The sequence below is a fragment of the Morus notabilis genome, unplaced genomic scaffold, assembly GCF_000414095.1.
Source record: "Morus notabilis unplaced genomic scaffold, ASM41409v2 Scaffold951, whole genome shotgun sequence".
Taxonomy (NCBI): domain Eukaryota; kingdom Viridiplantae; phylum Streptophyta; class Magnoliopsida; order Rosales; family Moraceae; genus Morus; species Morus notabilis.
In genome coordinates, this window is record NW_010367036.1 from 187,566 (window position 1) to 205,483 (window position 17,918).

The 17,918-nt window shown below is 31.9% G+C and overlaps 2 long non-coding RNA genes across 3 annotated transcripts; both read left to right on the plus strand.

The window, feature by feature from the left end:
- The first annotated feature begins 3,927 nt into the window (after positions 1-3,927).
- Positions 3,928-9,686, plus strand: LOC112094219. Of its 2 annotated transcripts, XR_002903428.1 has the most exons (4): positions 3,928-4,080; positions 4,977-5,125; positions 6,131-6,191; positions 9,610-9,656. It is a non-coding gene; the product is annotated as an uncharacterized LOC112094219 (long non-coding RNA). The 2 variants fall into 2 exon arrangements; XR_002903427.1 differs by lacking the exon at positions 6,131-6,191 and having other exon boundaries at positions 3,932-4,080; positions 9,610-9,686.
- A 5,489-nt stretch (positions 9,687-15,175) lies between these two features.
- LOC21396454 lies at positions 15,176-15,999 on the plus strand. Its single transcript, XR_002903426.1, has 2 exons — positions 15,176-15,308; positions 15,617-15,999. It is a non-coding gene; the product is annotated as an uncharacterized LOC21396454 (long non-coding RNA).
- Positions 16,000-17,918: the final 1,919 nt, after the last annotated feature.

Below are 17,918 nucleotides of genomic sequence, written 5' to 3' on the forward strand. Positions count from 1 at the left end.
ATATTTTATGATAAAATAATAATATTAGAGTTATTAATATAATTATGATATTATTTGTTACAATATAACTTTTATATTATATTATATTATATTATATTATATTACAAGTCTGAATTTTAGTTTGGAAAGATTGTAAATTTTAAATTTTATTAGGGGTATTATTGGTATTATGAAAGTTGCATTAATTGTACTATGTTGATTCCTGCACAATCTAAAAGCTAAAATTGTCTTTAGGTTACTTCTGATTTTAGCTGTAGATTCTTGAAAAATTCTTCAAAAAGTACTTTTGAGTAGATTTACCAAATACTAAAATGAGCTTCTGCTACAAACAGAAATTGATTTTAAAAGGAAAAAACAATACCAAACTAAGCCTATATATATATATGTCCCTTTTAAAAAAATTAAGCACAACAAACGATAATAAGAAATGTATCAAAAACGACAACAAAGCCTTCAAAACCAAAAAGCAAGGCAGGGGAAAAAAAGGGAACGAAAAGAACGAACAAGCGGTTGAACCAAAAAAAAAAAAAAAGGAACCGTAATTTTTTCTTGGGAGAAAGAAGGAAATATGTTAAGACTTGAGATGAATTAAAATTAATAGGCCAATAGTTTACATAAGTTAATAAATAGGTCAAATTACTATTTTTGTCTATAATTTGTCTGGTTATGAATCATAACTTGACAAGTTATTATCCATAATTCATGATTTTTGTCCATAACTTATCTGGTTATGAACCATAACTTGACAAGTTTATCCATAACTTATCTGATTATGAACCATAACTTGACAAGTTATGACTTATTAATTTTTATAGCTAAAAATTAACCTATATATTTTCTTAAGCTTTTTATATTGACCTATTTTTTACTATTTCTGTTTTTTTCCTGAAGATAAAAGTGTCAACTGAGGTCCAAAAGCTACAATCGAACCCAAATTTTTTTAGAAGACCAGAGGTTGCTTTATCTTGACCCAATTAAGGTAAAGTGACTCAATGGGCCCAAGGGCCCAATGGACGTTTTAACACTCCTTAAGCCCGTGTTTGGTTAGTGGATTCGGGCTTGTGATTCGGAGTTAGGTGCCAGAATCCATGTTTGGATCCACCAAATCGTGTGGTTGGTTTGAATCAGGGTTTGAGTCTTTTGGGTCCTGATTCGAAATCAGGAAACGTAATTTTTTCCTGAAGATAAAAGTGTCAACTGTGGTCCAAATGGAAGTTTTAATAATCCTGAAGTTTAACAAAGGTAATCCTTACAGGTGAGGTTAAAGCCCGAGACGTTGATCACTAGAGAAGTTATAAGTTTGAATTAGGTTGGGAGGTGACAAGTCCTGAGACTTGGAGATAGATCGTTTACGAAAATTAGTTAAGTTGATTTCGAGGTTCTAAGTGAAATAATAGAGTGAGTTAATTAAAGTAATAATTAATTGATTAATTAGAGTTAAGAACGGATTTAATTAGAGTTAATTAATTGATTAATTATAGTTAGAGAATGAATTTATTTAAGGAATGGAAATAGTTAACCTAGTCGGTTACTAAAGTTTAGAAATGGATTAATTAGTTAATGTACTCGGAAAATGTTATCAAATTAGAAGAAGGATAATTAATTTATTTAATTTATCCTAAGAAATGTCGATGAGATATGAGTCATAAAACTTAAATAATTGAGTTAGAAGTTTGATAATTAACTGACAGTCATTATCACAATTTGAAAACAGAACCAACAGCACAGAAACGGTGAGTTGAGGTAGAAAACGCTAATTAAGTACGATTATTCAGGTTAGTAGAAACGTCACTTGCAACATTAATGTATTTTAAAAGATATGCTTGAAATATTGTTTGCCTTGTGTGCACTAATTCTCTGTAAGTGATTCTATTGTGATAATGAATATAGATGATATTGTACAGTATGTTGCCTCTTTAATTAAATTATGTGAAATACACTAATCACATTATGTGAAATACACTCATCCAACATCCCTCCATATTAATAGTGCGGATAATACCATTCCATTCTTAATGAGAATAACATGCATTTATATTGTTTTAATTGAAGAATCAGAAACTTTAATTAAATTCATTACGAACACATTTTGATTATTATTCTTAAATACTATCCCAACAGGTAGAGCATCCTCAAGAGGAGGTATTAAATTTCTCCTATTAATTTGCTCTATAGTGACCACCAAGTATCTAACAATATCAGTTAGAGAATTTAAGTGCGCTTGCATCTGTACTACGTCTGGCTGAGACAAGTTTGGGGCTAGAACTTCCTCATTCCCAACTGCGGGTTTATTCTCCAGATTGGGTCTATTCTTAACCCTTCTTTATTGGCCTGATTGGCTTGATTTACAGTGTTATCTTCAATTTTACTGCCTTAATTCCCAGCGTTGCTTCTTGTTCTTTGAGGCATGGCTTTAGGTCGATTTTCTCACCGGAATTTCACGTAAAACAGAAATTTTGGGTTCAGTCCCCAGCATAGTCACCAATTATTGACGGTGAAAATTTGTCAACAGGATTATAACGAATTTCTTAACGATTTGTACAAATTTTATGATGTTTAAGACAATTAAAAGCAAAATTAAAGCAAGAATACGCAAAATTTATAGTGGTTCACTCTCGATTTGAGAGATGCGTGCATTGTGTGGAGGAGAGAAATTTCACTATTTTCAGAGGAATTACACTCACTAATGCTCAATATGTGACTTAGGGATTTTCTGACCTATAATCCCTTATTTATATCTTAGGTCACTGCCCCTACTTGTTTCGTCATTCAAACTCGGGGATATTTCCCTTATCTTTTGGGATAGTTTCTCAAAAGATAGAGATTACAATTAATTAGGACAAATTCCCTATTTGAATTCTATTTATTTAAATTCCAAGTAGTAAATCTCAGAAAAAATCCTTCAGACATTATCTTTACTTAGCCTCGACGTTGTACATGCTTTCTTTAACCTCTTCGTTATTACCTGTAAATGCGGTTGACCTCAGGTCGTGTTCACACAACGGTCAACCTCTTACTTATAACAGATGCCTCGTCGCTGCAGTCGACTCTTAATAAAGCTATTTATTGACGTGGCTCTTAAGGTTGAGCTATATTTGATCATTTAATGCTCTTCTTTATGGCCTGCGGGCCCTATTTAGGGTTCGGTGTTTCACCCTACAACTGAATACATGGAAGAATTAATCGGATATTATGTCAAATTGCGTGTTTGTCATTGGTATTACCCCTTGTAATTTTGGTTTACGAAATACTAACAAACCATCAATAAAAACAACAAATCATCAATAAAAGCTAAGACAAAGATTTAGAAGAAACTGTCATCTAATCCTCTATATATGCATTTTCAAAGCACGGAAATGTGTATGTTGCATTTTTGTGTATGATATTAGTTGTCGGTTTTTAAGAAACTGCTGGCGGATATTCGTTGTCTAAGCGTAAACATGCACTAATGTAAGAGCATTACTATGTCATAATTATTTCAACGTGTACACTCATTTTCTTTCGTTTTCCTTTTTGTTAAAGTTATTAACAAGTAGAAGGAGCAAACTCGAAAGTTTTCAAACTTTGAGGTAGTAAACTATCACTTTCTAAGGTTTGGGGGCCACATTTGATCACATATTTAACAGACGTGGTAAACTTTGCTTCTGATTATTTTTCTCTTTGGATTTTTAATCAGGAAATTTAAAGGAAGCTGCTTCTTTTGGATGGTAAGTTTTAATTTCCATATCGACCAAGTCGCAAAGTTAGCTTTTTCCTTTAATGAGTAGACATCTAGCTAATGAATTAATGTGCGTGCATGAGGGTGCGTAGACTTTGAATAATGTTAATGTCTGCAAGATATTGTCAACCAAGCAAACGAAAAGAAATAATCATCAATTCTCAAACAACGCGGACTAATTACTGTTAAATTGTTGACGGACTATCTTCTCATTTTTGTGTCTATATAATGTTTGCAAAAGAAAACAGAAAGACATGTGCAGGATTAAAATATGAAACTCTATGCTGCCATTCGTTTCATAATGCTAATTGCCCTCTTTGCAGCAAATATTTTTGGAGTGCATAATCATTTGGTCAAGGCAGGTGGGTATCATTTTCATTCTTTAAAAAGTAATTTACTTATATAATATATCTGCATCTATGCATTTATATGATTGAAAACCATTATGTTTTGGATCAAGTGTATTCAATGTCTTTTCTACGTTGTCCGAGGCTTCAATAGAAGATGCAGATCTGTTCTTTTCTTCCAGAATTGATAGAAAATAAATTTTCTTGTTTGAAGCAATTAACCTACCATTTTAGTTGCCCGATTTCCCATGATGCAAATCAAATTGAAATGATCTTGCTATTAAGCTCATTTTTAATGGAAAATTTTGTTAAGAATCGAGTGTTTTTTTATTCTCCAACATTTTCTGGCTTCACGTTCTATTTGAATTTAAGACTACATTTTACTTTTATCTGAGGAGTATACGATCGGTAAGGGTTTCTCTAAGAATTGTGGGGGTTTCTTGCTGGGTTTTAATTTTCAAATGTGGGATTGTAGGTTGACAACGTATTTGTTGGCCGTTGTAGAGAAATTCTATGAAATGAAAGAACGAAATTAATATATAGTACTATATGATTAACTATAAAAGGGTGTTTTGTAGTTTTCCTTTATTTATTTATTTTTAAAGAAAGAGTTGTTTTTTTTTTTTTTTTTAAACGTAAAATTTGAAAGGTGATAGAATGCTTGTATACATGTACAATATTTTGTCCTTTTCCCTGGAAAAATTTAGTTTATGACACGTTCAATTCGAACTGAGATTTGACTTTATGTAATAATTTTTAATTGTAATAAAAAAAGTTAAATATGATTTTATATGAAAGCTTTTAACTGTAATAAAAATAAAATTAAAAATTCGAATCGGTAAAATAAATAAGGTCTATCATTAGTAATAAAATATAGCCTAAACGTTGTTTTTATAATTTGAATTGGGCAGACGTGGACTACCCGGTAACACGAAATTTGAGAGTCCAACCAAGTCCTCCACTTCCTCCTAGTACAGCCACCGAACACAGTCCTAGAAGAGCCAAGCGACATCGCAATCATGGTCGACGTTAAAGGGCTCATCTGCCACCACCGCCTTCTGTACGCTTTTAACTTTCAAGTGCCCTTGTAATCAAGATGATACTTGATATATATGTTCACATATGCTAGTTATAAACTTGTCTATGAACATCATAATTGAGTTTGTTGACTTTTATGGATATGTGGATGTAAAACTTTTATAAAAGTTTAGTTAATTCTGTTCTTAATTTATTATTCTCTAAAAAATATCTTTAAAAAAGAGATGATTTTAATAGTGTAAATTAGACAATAAATTATTGTAGGGAACTTTTGAAAAGAGTAGTATATATGTCCCTTTAAAAAAAAATTAAGTACAACAAACGATAATAAGAAATGTATCAAAAACGACAACAAAGGCATCAAAACCAAAAAGCAAGGCAGGGGAAAAAAAAAGGGAACGAAAAGAACGAACAAACGGTCTACCAAAAAAAAAGGGAATCGTAATTTTTTCCTGAAGATAAAAGTGTCAACTGAGCTCCAAAAGCTACAATCCAACCCAAGGGCCCAATGGAAGTTTTAATAATCCTTAAGTTTAACAAATTTAATCCTTAGAGGTGAGGTTAAAGCCGGAGACATTGATCACTAGAGAAGTTTAGGATTAGTTATAAGTTTGAATTAGGTTGGGAGATGACAAGTCTGAGACTTAGAGATAGATCGTTTACGAAAATTAGTTAAGTTGATTTCGAGGTTCTAAGTGAAATAATAGAGTGAGTTAATTAAATTAATAATTAAATGATTAATTACAGTTAAGAACGGATTTAATTATAGTTAATTAATTGATGAATTAGAGTTAGAGAACGAATTTATTTAAGGAATGGAAATAGTTAACCTAGTCGGTTACTAAAGTTTAGAAATGGATTCACTAGTTAATTTACTCGGAAAATGTTATCAAATTAGAAGGAGGATAATTAATTTATTTAATTTATCGTAAGAAATGTGGATGAGATATGAGTCATAAAACTTAAACAATTGAGTTAGAAGTTTGATAATGAACTGACAGTCATTTTCTGTACAATTTGAAAACAGAACCAACAGCACAGAAACGGTGAGTTGAGGTAGAAAACGCTAATTAAGTACGATTATTCAGGTTAGTAGAAACGTCACTTGCAACATTAATGTATTTTAAAAGATATGCTTGAAATATTGTTTGCCTTGTGTGCACTAATTCTCTGTAAGTGATTCTATTGTGATGATGAATATAGATGATATTGTACACGTTTATCTAAATAAGAGGCTCATGTAAAGATGAGTTGTCAAGTGCCGTATCACCTTCTGTTCTTAAGGGATGAGAGGTTAAAATTCCTTCGAACTTTTAACGAAAGTTAACTATGTACTAAAATTAATTATAACTTTGGGGTAGTCACATTAAATGTTTAAGTTGCTCCCCCACTCTCCACTGTCTTGTCCCATGGGTACGTGCACAAAGCCGCAAAGAGATTAAATACATTTTCATAATTGAACATAAATATTGGTTAAGCAATTTTATATGAGTATTGTGCGCAAATATTTTGTGAGAGTATTTGTAGTCATTGAGCTTTTGCTCATTAGGTGGTTCATATTATAGGTACACCAAAATCTCCTACCTGAAATGCTTCTGATGGATTGAAAAGGTTGATGCAAGATGGAGAAGGCATGGTTATGGATATCACAACACAAATAATTTTCGTACTAAGATATTATGATTGTTTTAAGAATTTAAATTAAGTCATGATGTGATATTTATAATACTTAGGTTATAATCCTATTAATGATATATGTTATATGCTACTCTAAGTTTAAGCTTTTGCTTAATAGGAAGTAACCGAAAATTATTGATCAGGTACTCCTAAATTTTATTCTTACGTTGTTTTATTTTATTATTATTATTTTTTTAAGATCAAACTGTTATAGATGCAGTCGACAACAAGAGAGGAGAGAGACCGTGAGGAGGGAGGGAGGGAAATTTTATTCTTAGGTTGTTTCTTTTGAAGATCAAGCTGTTATAGATGCAGTCGACAACGAGAGAGGAGAGAAACCGTGTGGAGGGAGGGAGGGAAATTTTATTCTTATGCTGTTTCTTTTGAAGATCAAGCTATTATAGATGCAGTCGGTAGCAAGAGAGGAGAGAGATCGTGAGGAGGGAGGTAGGGAGGGATGGAGGGGAGAGAGAGAAAGAGAAGGAGAGAGCGAGAACGTGTTGCCGAGAAAGATGGAGGAGAGAGAAAGAGAGATAAATTTTGGGGATTAGGGTTTTTTATTTTGAGGGAAGTTTAAGGTTTCCATATTAGTTGTACTTAAATATAGGGGTAAAGTAGAAAAACAAATTTAACCTTTTAAGAATTTGGTATTTACTAACTAGTTAAAATAATTTTGCTATTTATTTTTTTAGTTTGACAAATATGTTATATACTACAATTTCACTTTTCAGAACTTAGTGATCAATAATGTGATTATTCAAATTTTCTCACTCTAAAATTCTTCTCTTCTTCTACCGTAATTCTTCTCTTCTTCTATCTTAATTCTTCTCTTCTTCTACCGTAATTCTTCTCTTTCTTCTTTTTCTCTCTCTTTTTCCTACTCTATCCTACATCATATTTCCTCTGCACAAATTCAATTTGTAATTTTTAAAAACTCTTACTAATCCTCCTCATCATACTCATTACAAATATTACAACTACTATAAAATACTTAAATAAAAGATCTAGAAAATTGTCAAATATAAACCGAAACAAATTAACATAAAATACAAATGTTAATTATTCTTGGTGTCTCACATTTTCAATATTAGTGCTATGTAAAATAAATGTCATTTTAAGTTTTTAGTTCTACATGTCAAGATAGTGAGAATGTAGAAAAACCCAAGGTATATAGTTTGTCTATAGTTTCTCCATCGAAACATGTAGAAGTGAAATGTAACATGACAATAACATCAACATTAAGAATGTGAGACACCAGGATAATTGTCTCCGACTAATATTACTCCTTTTTAACGTTCGTATTATATTAAAAGGTTTTTTTTTTAACAACAAACAACACAAAATCCAAAAAAATATGTTGCACCATGGTCGAAGAACTTGATAATATGAGTGAGATGTGGAGTCGAGATTTCTGGAAGGCAGAATGAGACCTGGTGGTCGAGGAGTTCTGGAAGGGAAGAACACTTTGGTCGAGGAGACAACTTGACTAGCACTATCGATATTGGTCGAGAAGTCTCACACAAGCCGCAGAGTTGTCCACACTGAGGAGTCCGAGTTACGAGGACGATCGAGATCTACTTATTTCTACAGAATCAAGGAAAGATGATCCCTATCTTCTAATTCAAGATTCAAATCAAGATCTAGATCCTAGGAGCTGAATTAGATATAGACTATCTGCCATGACTATATATTTAAATTTAAATAGTAAAATGTAGAGAAAAAGCCACTACTTATCCCAAAAAGAGGGATAAAATGGGCTTATCTCATAATGTAATCTGAGATAAGAGATATCATGTACAGGAAAACTAACAAATAAGGGTTAAACTCATCATTTAAGGACTACACATAATCCTCTGCCTTGGGAAAAATTATGTACTCTTTAAGATTTAATGCAGCCAAAAGTGGACATAGCCAACAATATTCTGTCGAATCACTATAAATTTTCGTGTTCTTTTATGTTATGTATTTATTTTCTTATTAATTCGTGAGTGTCATTAGATGAGTGTTCCCGAAGAGGGTAAATTCATAATTGACAAATTTTGACCGTCAACATTTGGCGCTAGAAGGAGGGTCTTAAGAAAGAAATCGAAGAATCCGGCAATAATTGATTGATGGCTCTGAGAAAAACTCGCAGCGTGACCGCGAATTAGAAAAGCCAAGGCAATCAAATCGCTTGGACCATTCACTATGTACCTCTTGGACCGAAAGTAGTTAGAGTATGGGTGGATGTGGCAAAACAACCGAATGCTTTCTTATGGAGGCCTACGAGTGAGATGAGTACCATTGAAAAAGTAATTTCAAGCAATGTGGCATGGCTTGCTGATAAAATTTTGAAGGGATATGAAAACTCTCTACTTTGTGCAAATTTGTTTTAAGTATACCATTACATGTAAACTACATCATATACTTAAATGTATTTAAAGGTGAAATCAATATTTTTTTGATAATATTTGTATGATTGTGACATTGTTTTTTGGTTTAAATGTAGGCAATGAAGACTCATGCTTTCTTTAACTATCTCTAAAATAATATATTTAAGATACTCTCTGTCGTATAAATTTTACATTAAAATTTTACCTAGTGCATCATTGAAGTCATGATTTCTTCAACTCTTTGTAAAACATATGCAAGTTAGCTATAAGGTTGTGCATAGTGTTACTAGTTCTTGCTATATAGACTATTATTTAGGATATGAGGATCCTTTACTAGCTAGAATAATCAAATGCACAATTGGATTTATGACAGAGGTACACTTTAGTACGTAAGTTTAAGCTTTATTATTCTTTGTTTATTTGTATGTTTCAATTAATTGTAGTGCTTTATTTACAGGTTAAATGGTGGAAATTTCAGCATAATTGGAGCATTTTTTGACGATGGGTCACTTTATTGGGGCACTTTGTTTAGCTAGACATTTTGGAATTCCTTGATACTCTACTCGCTAATTAGTTAGATTTTAGATTCAGTAAATGTATTTTGATCTTATGATGTCTGTGTGATTAACTATTGGTAAGATGCTTTATATTATGTACAAGTTGCCAACTTAAAAACAGTTATACAGTCGATGATATATAAATTGTATTGAATGTTTTATTTTGGACGTTTCGTTTATGCGGTGTTTTTAAATTTGATATTATAACTTGTATCACCATTTTTGTTGAATAAATAAAAAAGAAACTATTACAAAGTATAATAAATATATATACATATATACACACATATATATACAACAGGGATATTTGTTGTAGTTACGGTTGTGTTTTGCTTGGATACTCCGGTTACAAAGTAATTTTTATGAATATTTAAACTTTAGCTTAATGATTCTTGATAATGGTATGATAATACAGTGAATCAACTATAGAATAATTTTTGGAATCACTTGATTTGGAGTTATTTTAGCCAAGATATGTTAGGTTTAATTTTTGACCATGATCAGTACACTCATTGTGACCAGTAAAGAATACATCCATTTTTAGTTACATCAGACTTCGGATCTGAAATTTTTAGGATAGAAACTAGACATCCTAAGCTTTCCAACAAGATATTATATGCCTCAAAATGATTTTTGTACAATTAGTTATGAATTTTTGAAATTAGTATTTTGAATCAGTGGGTTCATAGTGCAATTCGAGATTAAAGGCTCCAATTTTAGGAGATAGAAAATTTATTTTGTAAAACTGTTTTAATGCGTAATAGTATGATATGTTAATAGCATAATATCCAAATTTAATGTCATTTGGAGATAGGATGAGTCTGGAATACAAATTTTACCCAAACCGAAAAGTACGACGGTAGAAGTGTGAACTTAGAAAATTTAAGCAGTGACCAGCCACAATTTGGCATCATGAATACCTCAGGCTCTGTATGAAGGGTTAGACGTGTTAAGAAAAAAAAAAAGTGCAAGGCAGAACCCCATAAGTAGGTCTAGGAGCAAATAAAACGGGCAAAATTGTCCTCTCAACTTAGGTGAGTGTTAAAATGGTCAGTTGACCTTGTGTCTATATTTTTAAGTGTTGGACCAGAGAAGGGAGTATTAATAAGATTAATACAATACTATTCCGATAATGATCAATAAGATTAGTAAGAAAATATTATTATTATTAACTAATTTGTTAATGATTTAAGTTGTAGTTAACTATCTAATGTAGGAAAGCTATTCGGACAATGATCAATACTAATTAAGACTGTCATATTAGAACTTAATTAGTGATGATTCACATAAGATACGAATGAGACTTGAACTTTTCAATGATAAGTCAACCTACAGACCCCTCTAACTAAGAAGTGTTGTCACCAGAGAGTGTTCTAAAAGAAGATAAGTAAGCGGGCATCGCTAAGTGAGGTTGTGCTTGATCAGGTAAGTACAAACCTCACCTTAAAGGAATGATGTCACATGATTGCGAATTGTTTCACGTTCTTGAATGATTGTTCATTGATGTGTTATTACATTCATTTGTACATTATTTGAGATGTCATGAAAATAATTTATCGATGTATTATTGTCTCTATAAATTAAATGTTATGTTTTGAATATGAGTCATGATTATGATTGCATGCTCACCTAATAAGAGGCTATAGCAAAGAAAAGATAATATATTTGGGTCGTTCTCCCGACACCTCATTGGTCGCGCGCACCTGGTACGTACATAGGACCATAAAATGTAAAGTTAATAAACAGATTATTCACCCATGTTGTCTGTGCTGCAAATAATCTGGGCAAAAAACCCATCACTTGAGCTATCATGATGGACAGGCAGGATGGTGCATGTGCGATGGGGTCAACAGGGGATTATGGATACCACCCGCAATTAACTCCGCATTTAAGTTACTTTTGTTTTAAAATGTTATGAGACTACTATTTCAGTATGTTAGGCTTTGAGGATTTAAATACTTGCATCTATAGGATAGGTCCTTCTATGCTTAATACTAAGACATGTGGTTATGCTTCACCTTTTCAATTGCACGTTTATTTAGTAGGACGTAATATGCTTACATGATCCGTTAAAGTAACAGCCAACCTATGCTATCATCATTATTACATAGCTAGTGATCGTTTTTGTTAATGCTTGGTATTTCTTTTAAAATTGATTGAACACTCACGAACTTGAATCTTTAAGTATATACCACTTCGATACGTCCTCTGCACAAAGTATGCAATTAAGTCTTATGAATGTAAAGTTTCAATCTAGTTTCCCTAAGAAAAAAATTATTTCAAAGCTTTTCACGTGTGTTATTATTATTATTTAACTCCTATGACTCGATAGAAGTATGTTATATTTTTTATAAAATATATTCATAATTTTATAAGTCTGTGAAGTCTGGTATGTTTAATTTAAATTTTCATATATTTAACTAAGTAAATTAACGGTCCAAGAAATTGGGTCGTTATAGTTATATGTTTACAAATTTCCTTGGAAATTAGATTGGTGGTCTGCAAAGACATATTGTGAGCTTTGGGTGGAAAAAGATCCAAGTCGTGGGTTGTATATGGTATGATGGTGTTGAAACTCCATTGGGTCAATCAACGATGTTCGGCAATAATGGATGCAAGCGGCTTTGTTGAAAAACTATAAATGGAGTTTGCACACTTCTTTCCTTTCTCTCCTTAATTATTCTATACATCATTGCTTAATTTGATTAATTTAAAACATTAGTAAACTTGTTTTAAAAAACATTTAAAACTCAATTCACCTCCTCTTGCATGGTCGGTTTTGAACTAACAGTAATAGAATGAGAGAAATTTGATTGAATAGTTTTTTATTATATTTTTTGTGGGAATCTTGAATACAAAATTCTTTTGATATAGCTAGTTATTCATCTAGCTAGCGGAAGCTTAATAGCGTTAATGATGGGATTGACTGATGTGGAGCGCCATTAGAATTTCATGATTCAACCCCATAATAACGCTCTAACAGCGAATAAAAAAGTAGATAAACCTATTCTCAAGTTGGAGGGGATTAGGTGAGAGTAAGACAAATCAGAACATAATTTAATTTTTTAATGAATTTTACAGATAATCTAAACATCGCCAAACACGAGCTAAGTCTACTTTTTACAAAATAACCAATTATATATTGTCGCATCACACACCAACTACTTTGAATTGATGGTCAGAGCGAGTTATAAGTCTCTTATAAATTTAACATTTAATATAAAAATAAAATAAAGGAAAAAATTATTGACTTACACTTAAAAAATGTATGAGTTTAGATTTTTACCGCTTACTTTTTATTAGTACATTTTATATAGTTATTTGATTAAAAAAGGTATTAAGCAAGAGTAAAAAATAAAAATCAAGACTTATATACATTTTAAGAGTATTTGTCAATATTTCCCTTTATAAAAAAAAATAAAAAAATTGTTGAACTTACCCTTGGTAGTGTATGTGTATAGATTTTTACACCTTACTCTTAATTAGTACCCTCTTCTTAATATTGTTATTTGACTGAAAAGGGTATTGATGAAGAGCAAAGCATAAAAATCAAGACCAATTAACTTTTTAAGGGTATTTTTCAAAAATAAGGGATACAAATCAAGATTAATGTACTTTTAAATAGCTGACAAAAGAACTAAGCTTAGCTTACTTGCATAAATGGTAAGTGCTATGCCCACAACTCAAGTTGTAGTTCTGTTTGTTTTTAAGGGTATTTGTCAAAAATAAGAGGCTTACATTTTGTTTGTTTCAGAACTCAAGTTAAGAATTTGAGTTGTATATGTTATAGAACAACACTATAACAAAAAAGTTAAGTTTAAATTTTTATGAGAGAAAATACTGTGACAATAGAACTTGAGTTGTGAAAAGAACAATACCATAATAAACTTATAAGCACTGTCTATACAGTTTTTTTTTTCCTCTCAGCATTTAAATCCCTATTACCATGTGTGATTTGATTCTAGCCATTGTAGATGAGTTACCTTCTCAGCTCTTTCAAGGTTAATTTTCTAACCTTTGCATCCAACAACTATTTACTTTGTTGGTAAGATTCAGTGGCGGAGCTAGAACCTTGTATTTTTTTTTTCGGGGGCTAAAATAAATTAAAAAATTGAACTAGAGTTTACGTTCATTATCTATTTGTATCGGTCATTTTTTTTCCCTAAATAAATTCGGCTTTTAATGGAGTTCAATATTAATATTTAACATTTAGATTTCAAAATTTGTGAATTTATAGACTAGTATAGTCGAATTTTGATTTATTAGTGATTGAAATTTTAAATAAGTGTACTTAAAAAGTCAAATCTTAAGGTATAATTGATTTTTTTTTTCAAAAAAAAAAAAAACCATGTAATTGTTGTAATTAATATATGTCGAACTATTCATAGATAAATGTTGTAATTAATATACGGTGTAATTAATATATGGGTCTGGCTGAGGCATGTTTAGGGCTGGAACTTTCTCGTTCCTAACTGCGGGTTGATTCTCACCCCTTTTCTATTGGCCTAGTTGGCTTGATTTACGGTGTTATCTTCAGTTTGGTTGCCTTGACTCGCAGCGTTGCTTCTTGTTTTTCTTGGAGGCATGGCTTCAGCTCCATTTTCTCACTGAAATTTTTCATGCAAACCAAAGATTTTGGGTTCGGTCTCTAGCAGAGTCGCCAATTGTTGACGGTGAAAATTCATCAATTGGATTATAACGAATTTCTTAATGGTTTGTATGAATTAAATGATCTTTAAAAATACTAAAAGCAAAATTAAAGCAAGAAGAAGCAAAATTTGTAGTAGTTCACCATCGATTTGAGAGCTATGTCCCCTATGGGAAAGGAGAGAAATTTCACTATTTTCGGAGAAATTACACTCACGAATGCTTCAGATCACACTTAGAGATTTTCTGACTTATAATCCTTTATTTATATCTTAGGTCACTGCCCCCGCTTGTTTTCTTATTCAAATTCGGGAATATTTCTCTTATCTTTTGGGATAGTTTCCCAAAAGATAGAGATTACAATCAATTAGAACATATTTCCAATTTAAATTACAAGTAGTAAATCTTGGAAAGAATCCTCTAGATCATTATCTCTACGTTGGCTTGACTTCGTAGATGCTTTCTTTAACCTCTTCGCTATTACCTGTAAATGCAGTCGACCTCATGCCCCCTTCTCAAGATGGTCGACCTCTTACTTATAACATATGCCTCCTTGCAGCAGTAAACTGTCACTTTCTAAGGTTTGCGGGCCACATTTGATCACATGTTCCAAGTGAGGGCGACATGTGACAATAATCAAACGTACACATATTCAACATACGTGGTCAACTTTGCTGTTGATCCTTTTTATCTTTGGATTTTTAGTCAGGAAATTTAAAGGAAGCTGCTTCTTTTGGATGATAAGTTTTAATTTCCATATAGACCAAGTCGCAAGGTTGGACTAATTACTACTATCTTCTCATTTTTGTGTCTATATAATGTTTGCAAAAGAAAACAGAAAGACATATCCACGATTGAAAAATGAAACTCTATTCTGCCATTCGTTTCATAATGCTAATTGCCCTCTTTGCAGCAAATATTTTTGGAGTGCATAATCATTTGGTCAAGGCAGGTGGGCATCATTTTCATCTACTTATATAATATATCCGCATCTATGCATGATCTACATGACAAGAAGTTTGATCAAGTATATATATTGTTTTATATGATTGAAACCATTATTTTTTGGATCGAGTTCTTAATTTCTCAGTGAGATAAATGATTGTGATTTCTATACTTTTTGTCCCTGAAGTGTTAAATAAGCGGCACAGCTAAATTCGGTTTGAAATCTCAGTCTGCGAGAGTTTGAAAAATTTAGTTTGTGAATCATTAGTAATCAAATATAGCCTAGACGTTGTTTTTATAATTTGAATTTGGCAGACGTGGACTATCCGGTAACACGAAATTTGAGAGCCAAGCCAAGTTCTCCACCTCCTCCTAGAAGAGCATCACCTTTGCAATTTAAAAGTCCTCCACCTTCTCCAAGAAGAGCACCACCGCCTGTGCACTGTAAAAGTCCTCCACCACGTCGTTCTAGAAGATCGCCGCCTCCGCAACATAAAAGGGCTTATCTGCCACCACCTCCTTCTATACGCTTTTAACTTTCAAGTTGATTTTCTATACGCTGTTCATCTATATGTTGTGACAGTGTTCATGTATGCTAGTTATAAATTTGTGAGTGAACATCATAATTGAGTTTGTTGAATTTTTATGGGTGTGTGGATGTAAAGCTTTTATAAAAGTTTAGTTGATTCTGTTCTTAATTTATTATTCTCTAAAAAATATCTAAAGTATAATACATTTAAAAAAGAGGTGATTTTAATAGTGTAAATTAGACAATAAACTATTTTAGGGAACTTATAAAAAAAAGTAGTATTTAAAAATGTTGCATGAATGAAAAAAAGAAATGTTGCAAGAAAAAGATATTTAATCAGGGGCACATGTAAGAAAAATGATTTTAATAGAGCAGTTACAAAAAGAGAAAAAATATTCATGCAAGACACATTTGTTATATAAAGTTAAATTATTTTGAGGACTACAAGAAAAAAATATTTAACTAGAATATGAAACATTATTCAATTGAGGCAATTCTCTTAAAAATATAAGATTCAAAAAAAAAAAAAAAAAAAGAAAAGATGGAGCGAAATGCACCTAATAATCAAAACAAAAATATTTTGTGAATATTATGAATATAAGCGAAACATATTTGGGAGGGAAAAAATTTAGTGGTCAAACAGGTAGAAAATTTAATTAGGTTGCGTATATGAGAAAATATAGTTAAAAGGGTCGCATGTAACAAAATGTTTAATTTCACATTCCTTATTTGTTTAAGGTGGGTCACGCAGTGCTCCAATCAATTCAGGCTTGGCTATTCAAATGTCTTCATGAGTCAACTCAAGTTGATTGATGACTTCCGGTCGATCTTGGTTGATGAGTCTTCTTTTACTTGATATTAGTTGAATTGGTCAATTTGTCCATGCTCAAGTTGCGTTACTACAACAAAAAATTTCATTTGCGATCACATTATTTACGACGACATATGTTGTCACAAATATTTCATTATTTATGACGACATGTCGTCGTAATTAATCTCCGTTAAATAATTAAGCATGTCATTGTTAATAAGTTTAATGTCGTCGCACATAGTTTAGGCGCGCAATTTCCAATGACGCGGATTTTTGCCGCAAAAGGGAATCCATTTTTTGCGATGACAAATCTTATTATTTGTGCGACATGTGTTGTCGCAAATAATATCACTTTATTTGCGACGATGTTTTCTCTTTGTCGTCGCAAATAAGCTAAACACATTTGACCAAGAACAAACGCGGTAGAATGATTATTTGCGACAACAATATGTCGTCGCAAATAATTTCATATGTGGGGTATTTGCGACGACATTGTAGTCGCAAATGAGTCTGATCTATTATACCCTAACTTCTTCCTCTTCATTTTCCCCCGATTTCAGTCTCTCTCTCTCTCTCCGCGTCTTCTTCCCCTCACCGCCCACCGTCTTCTCTCTCTCTTCCATTCTCTCTCTCCCTTTCTCTTTCTCTCTCTTCTGATCCCCTCTTTCTTGTTCCCATCTCCAGCGCCCCACATTTGAGGTTTGTTTTTTTATTTTTTTTAATTTTTAATTTTGTAAATTTTGTTTTTGTTTGGTTACTTGCATTGATTCAAACAATGTCAGGGATTTTTAAGAATTTTTGTTAGGGATTGTTGTTACCTGCCAAGTAAATGGAAGAATGAAATAGAAAATAGAAAATGTTATGGAATTTTGTTCGAGTTTAGTCATTTTTTATGGTTATGAGAATTTAATTAATCAAGAATTGTGTCTATATGTTACTCCAGATGTTAATAAAATGTTAATTTTGGTGTTTGAAAATTATGTTCGATGTTTTGTTTTGATGTACGCGTTTGATTTTTTGCCTCCGTCACTGTTTGCACGGTTCCTCTGACATAATCCTGCTATTTTCAGTCCCCGTTTAGTGGGTTTGAACTTTGTAAGTTTTTTATATTTATTTAGTTTAAAATTGTTGTAGTTTTTGGTTGTATGAATTCAGGATTATGATGAGAATATTTGAATTATGATTTTCTTATATTGTTGAAATTTAATATATGTTTATGATTCTTGTTCTGGGTGGCACATCTTGCAGCTATGGTGTGCCGAAATCTTTTAAAAGTT